A 7,048-nucleotide genomic window follows, 5' to 3' on the forward strand; every position below is an offset into this window, starting at 1 on the left:
ATAAAAGGGGGAGTCCACAGGAGTTGCTAGCTGGGAGAGGAAGGTGCATTGTGTGTTGAGACTGCATCAGTCTCCTTTGGCTGCTGTAATAAATCACCATGAACTGGGAGGGGGGTGGGGGCAAGGCTTAAAACAACAGACATTCATTTTCTCACAGTTCTGGAGACCTGGTCTGAAATCAAGATATCTTCAGGGCCACACTCCTTGCAAATGCTCTAGTGGGATCCTTCCTAATGCTCTAAGGGGAACCTTCCTTGCCTCTTCCAGCTCCAGATGTCCCTTGGGTGTAACAGCATTGTTTCTGTCTGCCTCTGTCTCCCTTCACCTTTTTCTCAGCCCTGTCTTTTCTGCCTCTTCATATGGACACTTGTCATTGGCTTTAGGGCCCACATGGGAAATCCAGGATGATCTCATCTCAAGATCCTTAATCTAAACACATCTACAAAGACCCTTTATCCAAATAATGTCACGTTCATATGGTTTTCAACAGCAGCAACACATCTTTTTGAGGGCTACCATTCAACCCTCACAATAATTGTTGGATTCCGGATGCCCTGAGAAGAGGAAAGGGAATATGGGCCAGGTCGAGGGTGGCAGAGGAGCCCTTCTTTGTCCCCATAGCTGTTTTACTCCTTGTTATCCTCCTTCCTGTCTCCCCTCCCCACACCCAGCCATAAACACCATCTTCAGTCTGTCTGTCCCAAGACCCTTCAATGTCCATGATGCTCTGTGGGCCAGGGCCTCTGCTGCTGGGAAGTCAGCTGCTGCTGGACGGAGGGACAGCCTGTCTTTCTTGGGAGATTGATGGCTTCCCTCCTTCTCTAGCCTTTGCTCACCTTGGCACACATTAGCCAGTGGAGAAGCAGGGTCAGGGGAGGATGGCCAGGAAGCAGTGGGCAGAAGAGAAGAGGCCTGTGCTGCCTTGCAAGAGGTTACTGCAGCAGGGCCCAAAGGCCCTATATCTTACTGGGCTCACATAGTTTTGAAATAGTAGCCAGTTGTTTAAATTGGAAAATTTTGATAAAGTCTAGATCACTGACTTTTCCTGGAGGGGAAGATCCCACCACTCTCAATACACAGAATGTGTGAAGTGGTGGGTGTCACCTGCAGGTAAAGCATGTGCCTTCCAGGCAACCAGTATCCCTATCCACACAGCACTCCAGGAAAGCCTGGCTCATTTTCCCAGGGGGCTTGGCTTTACAACCCCTGTCCCCAGGAATGGCAACTGAAAAGGAAGACCCCAGTGGGAGAGATGGAGGGTGGCTAGGGTTGAGATTACAAGGATTATGGAGGTGGAAGCAGAACCACACCCTTCTACCTACTTTCTCAATTATTTTTTGTTGGTCCTCTTCCTTCCTCTTTCTTCACTTCCTCTCTTTGCCTGCCCGTCCCTCTCCAACTGGACCCTGAGGCCTACCAGTGTCTACCCCCCACACCCGAGGCTCCTCAGCCCCCCACAGATGCCCTCCCCAGACCCCATTTGGGTGCAGGTGAAGGGAGGTCCCAGCCAGAGATGCCATGGTAGTGACTCTGTGGATATGTGTCTCATGGTGGGGTGAGGGCCAGCTCTGCCAGCCCTTTCTAGTCTCCCACGTCCTGGAGGGGTAGACAAGAGTGCTATGTTCAAAGCTGATGTCATGGAGCCCTAGTTCTGGGTCCCAAGTGTCCTGAGTTAGACAATAAGGAAGGAGCTGGTGTTGGTAGAGACGTATAACTCCCACAGATGTGTCTGCCTTGGCTATCTCCTCTCAGCTCCTACTGACATATTGGGAACCTGTGCTGTATCCAGCCCATGCAGGCTGCCTTGGGGGCTGCAGAAGAACATTCCCCTTTGTGACTGGACCTGTGGGTAGATGAACTGACACAGAGAAGAGCATAAAGGTGGCTTGACGTGCAGCAGTCCTGAGATGGTAAAGGTAGATCTGCTCCTAGGGGCAGGTTGAGTCAGCACTTGGCAGGGAAGCTGGGCTGATGCCATTTTGGGGCATGGTTTCTGCTTGAGAGAAGCATGGAGTCAGATGGGATGGATGAGCTAGGCCATGGGAAGAGAGTTTGCAGGACACAGACTGCCCAGCCATCAGCTTCATTCTCTAAAACCGTGGCTTAGACCAAACATGGGTTTTGCAGTCAGCCAGTCCTTTCTCACGTCCTGTGTCTCCAACAAAGCTTGGGGGACAACTTACCTGATGATTTTTAATGGTCACCATTGACAGAGATAGCCATGAGGGCTCCTGAGTAGTAAGAGGAGGTGGGGCTCACTATGTTCCCATCTGCCTTTGGGGGGATGGAGAAAGAGCAGAGGGAAGGGAGCAGACTAAGCTCATGTACAGTCATGCACTATTTCAGGCAGTCTTAGAGACCACCCAGTGGACCTCACGGGCATCAACCTCTTCATCTGTAAGGTAGGGAAAATTAAATGACAAACACATGCAGAATGCTTAGCATTGTGCCTGACGTGGGGTAATTGCTATACAAATTGCACTTAATAACAATGTCCTCACCTTTCACTACCCTTCTCCTGCATACAGACCCCCTGCTATATGCTCTCCGGGAGGGCCTATGCAGGATGCCCAGGCTGCCTCACCCACCTCTGCCCCATCCTCCAGGTCAGGCATGTCTCTTCATTGGGCCTCAGTTTCCTTATCTGTAAATGGGGCTTACATTAAAACAACTCTAAATTCTGACTTTCTTGAATCTGTGGCTCTATTTCCCCTAAACAATTGTGAGCCTTGTTAGTTGGGATGGAAAATTCCAGTACATGGCTAAGCATCAGTGGGGTGCAGTCCAAACTTAGGACAGGTGGGTCGCCTTAGCTGATTCCTGGAGGACTTAGAACCTAGACAGGGGAAGAGGAACCCAAGTCAGCCCACTGAGCCTGAGCTCAAAGTCCCCCTCAGCCATCAGTTATCATAAAGGAAAGGGTCAGCTGCTCCTTTTGGCTTTGAAGGTGACCCTAGGGCAGTAATGCTTCATGGTTGGCTGAATCTCCCCTGGACTGTAAGGTTTTAACTGCAAGGGATCAGCCATGGTCGTCACTGTGGGCCTTGAGCCATTGCCTTTTTCCTTGAGTTCGATAGGTGTTGTCACTGTAGCACAGTTGGAAAAACTGGGCTTTGCAGCAACAGACAAGATGGGCTTGAATTTCTACTTGGCTAAGACTTTTCTGGTTGTATACTAGAAAATGACTTAGGTCTTCCGGCTTTGGTGAATCCATTTGAGAAACTGGGATCACAACTACCTGTTGGAAGTTCACAGTGGTCACATGGACATTGTCCAGCACATCCCAGTAAGAGCTTCAGAGATGGGACTATGGTTTTTAGACAACTTTCAATAGTGTTTGCTGGATAAACCGGAAGTGGAGAGTCCTCTGGAGTGCAGGAGTAAGGACCCCAGTAATGAGCTGTCTGGGGTTTCTCCTCCAGGATCTGGGGCTTCTGTTCTGCCTCACAGTAGGAGTGTGGTAAAGCCTTGGTCCGGCCACCACCTTCAGCCCTCTGCCAGGGCACCCAGAGGCCACCATCTTCCCCCAGCCCCTACCTCCTGTGACCTGGCCCTTTGCCAGGCTAAGTTTAGCAGTGCACTGCATGAGTTACCCTCTCTGTGGGTGAGGCGGGGGCTGAGAAGAATTCAGCAGGCTTCCTGTCTGCTTCCTGGCAAGCAGAGGAAAGCCTGCCAAGGGACCCAGGTTTATTCTCAGTGCGAAGCTGCCACCAACATCACCAGACCACAGGTGTGAGACTGCAGAGGTGAGAGCTTTGGGTCAAGACAGATGCAGATATCCTTGGCATTGGGGGAAAGGCGCCCTTTGGGGAGATGTGTGTGTATACACGTGTGCACATGTAAGTGAGCACATGCACGTATCCCTAGTTTGCAAGAGGTTTCCAGCTACCTAGTCCATCCTGTGATCTTCACATGTCAGAATGCCCTGATTCCATGGCCCCCACCTCTTTTAGCCCCAGAGTCCCCCATAGGAACTGGTTTGGGAAGGGTTAGTAGCAGGCACTTCAAACGCAGTCGCCTGTAGTTGACATGAGCAACCATGGCCCATTCTCAATCTTGGTGTGGCCCTCCTTACCCTGTCCCTAGGGTGCTGCGTATAGACAGCCTGTGTAGAGTATAGCAAGGAGCAAAATGACAGCCAGGATAGGGGGTGATGGTCTAAGTTGAGGAGGTGAGTCAGCGGGAACTCCAGACCTTCAGGAGGATCCCATGCTCTGAAGGCTTCTCTGGTTTTGCTGGGGGCAGGGCAGACTGAGGAATGTGCCAAGGAAAAGCACTAACAGTGGAGCATTTGTGCATTCAAAGCACTTTTGAGCGTCGCCCTCCACACCCCGAGCCTTGGGCAGGGCTGCTGTGCTTGCCTGATGAGAAAACAGGCATGTGGAGGCTGAGGGAAGAGGAGCTGGTATTGTGGGGTGCCAACTCTGTGCCAGCCTTTGTGCTAAACACCAGTGATGTTGACCTTCCCAACATCCTTGTGAAGGACGGACTGTGCTGAGCACCTTCTCACGGGTCAGATCAGGAGTCCTAAAGAAGCTGATCTGTCCAAGATCACACAGCAAAGGAGAGAGTGAAAGTTCAAGGTCAGGTCTGCTGGGTCTACAGCTGGTTGCCTTTCATGTTGTTCACTGTTTTCCCTGGTGCTCTTGATGAGTCTTGTCTGTAACCCCACAGTTCACAGTGTTACTTGAGGCCGCCCCATCCTGACAGAGCCCCTAGTAGGGGTGCCTGTGAACCCCGGCAGGCAGGGTCACCTGTGTCTTCCCATCCCATCTTAGCTAGCCTTTCGTAAGAAAACTCACTCGGGGCAAGCCTTTCACTAAGGTTTGACATGCATTAGCTTATTCAAACTTCATAGCAGCAGTGTTGTTCTTATTTGACAGGAAAAGACTGAAGTTTGGACAAGTTGAGTGATTTGTCCAAGGTCACATCCACTAGGTGCACATGCTGGGTTCTAACCCAGTCTGTCTTGTCCAAGTCCTTCCTTCATCCTTGGTTTTGATTTCAAACCTTGCCCATTCCAGTATAAAGAGGCTCCTAGATCCCGTCCTCCTCCAGCAGCAGGTACGAGGATGTACACAGATGGTACAGCAGAAGCCATTGGGTAAAGAAGAAGGACTTCCCAGTCCAGGGTTTGGTGAAACACCACTCCTAGATTGGTTAACATGGAAAATGACTTTCTCCTGAGTTGGGAGTTACCAAGGCTGTCCCTTTGATTGGTGAAGACCTGCTGTGCCTAAATGTGGCTGCCTGAGCTACAGAAGCCCTTGAGAACCCCGAAACCTTCAAGCTTCCTACTAAATGGCTGCTGCCTGGTGTTGCACCCCTGGTACTCCACATCTTTACCCTATACCTCTGGTGCTCACTCAGCAGTCACCCTCACAGCTTTGCTTTGGACCACCCTGACTAACCTTCCCTTGCTGTCTCTATAATGTAGAGACAAGGGCCCACCTGTTTCTGCAATTACTCAATGGCTTGACCTTGGCTTGGGATGGAAAGCTGCCTAGTGGCCCCCTGTACTTTTTCCTCAGCCCACCCCACTTCCAGTTTGCACTTTCTCCTAGGAGCTCATGAGAGTTCACCTCTGAGCCTGAACTTGTCTCTGCTTGGATTCCCCTACCTAGACCTCCCTCCACCAAGGCTTGTGGATCCTGGTGACATGTGAAGCCGTGTATGGGTGGAGCTGTCTGAGTCACATCTAAGCAGCAGCTTTGCCCAGGTGTGGCTGTCAGCCAACTCAAGCAGTCTACCTCTTCCTCTTTGCTGGGAACAACCTGCGGAGGTATCCTTACCTGGTGAAAAACCCTTGCTCCTAGGCACCATTTGGGCAAGAATTTCACTGTGCAAATTCAAGATCAAAGGGCTCTAAGCCAAATGGAATGGGCTCCTCTAAGCCCATGGTGCTGGCCCCAGGGGTTGATAGAAGCCCTCTGTGTTCTCTGTGGTCCAACCAAAGTCTCAGGACCTCACTGATTTGCATTTGGCCTTTTACTGTCTTTCTGAGGTCCCATGCAGGACAGATGTGAAAAGGGAAGATTGTTTGTTAATCCCCAGGTTTCCTGCTGGGGAAATGAGAGAGTGTAATATAAGGTTTAAGTGGGGGACTTCTAAGACTCCCCCGCTGGGTGCCTGAACTCACACATAGAACTGAACCTTATATTACCATATTTTTCCCATACATCCAAACAAAAATGTAAGGTCTCTTCCATCTTACCATATCCTCCACTTACCCCACACGATGGCCCTAAATTTGCAATTTTACGTGCAGCAGTGGAACTAATACAAATTTATCTTTGTCACAATTTCACAGATAAAAGATTCTTACTGTAGCTGTTACCAACCTTTGCATAAGATTTTTTTTTCTTTCCTTAAGAACTTCCATCTTTTCACATAAAGGAAGCACTTTATTGCTTCTCATTGACATATACACAAATGGTAAGCATCAGTAACTTTGCACTTTGGGGCCATGACTCAGTTAAATAAAGGTACTCAACCACAAGCACTGTGATACCACAGCAGTTGACCTGATAACCAAGTTGGTTACTAACATGACTAACAGAAGGGTAGCATATACAAGGTGGATCTGCTGGACAGATGTATGATTCATATCCCCAGCAGGAAAGAGTGGAACAGAGCTCTTTCAACACACTACTCAGAATGCAACAATTTAAAATTTATGAATTGTCTATTTCTGGAAAGTTCCATTTAATATTTGCAGACCACAGTTGACGACAGGTAACTGAAACCTTGGAAAGTGAAACTGTAGGTGGTCTAGGGGAGACTATTGTCCTGTAAGGACAACTCTTCCCAGACTTTATTGTGGACAGTGTTAAAATACTGAGTAGGTCAGCAGTGGGGCAGAGATGATGCATTTCTCACAAGCTCCAGGAAATATCATAGCCAGAGGTCTGTGGATCACAATTTAAAGTAAAAAGACTGTAAGGGGCTCGCCTTTCCCCCAAAGTCACTTCTGACCTAAAAATCCATTTCTCCTGGGGGAATGGAGTGCCTCCTTTCACAATTAAGAAGTCAAAGTTAGAGTCCAGAT

General features: G+C 49.5%; 1 protein-coding gene across 7 annotated transcripts in view; it reads left to right on the top strand.

The window, feature by feature from the left end:
- Itprip (inositol 1,4,5-trisphosphate receptor interacting protein) overlaps positions 1 to 7,048 on the top strand; it is a 28,926-nt gene that overhangs the window by 10,682 nt on the left and 11,196 nt on the right. For 2 of the 7 annotated variants that reach the window (XM_020180822.2, XM_074078352.1), the window contains exon 2: positions 5,625 to 5,782. The exons of 2 other annotated variants lie outside the window; for them this stretch is intronic. The gene's annotated coding sequence lies outside the window, so the exon portion shown is untranslated. Of the gene's footprint in view, positions 1 to 5,564; positions 5,783 to 5,802; positions 6,436 to 7,048 lie in introns of those variants that run through there. 3 more of the 7 variants (XM_074078353.1, XM_020180821.2, XM_074078354.1) reach the window with 3 other exon arrangements.

This window comes from Castor canadensis, chromosome 7 (assembly GCF_047511655.1).
Source record: "Castor canadensis chromosome 7, mCasCan1.hap1v2, whole genome shotgun sequence".
Classification (NCBI taxonomy): domain Eukaryota; kingdom Metazoa; phylum Chordata; class Mammalia; order Rodentia; family Castoridae; genus Castor; species Castor canadensis.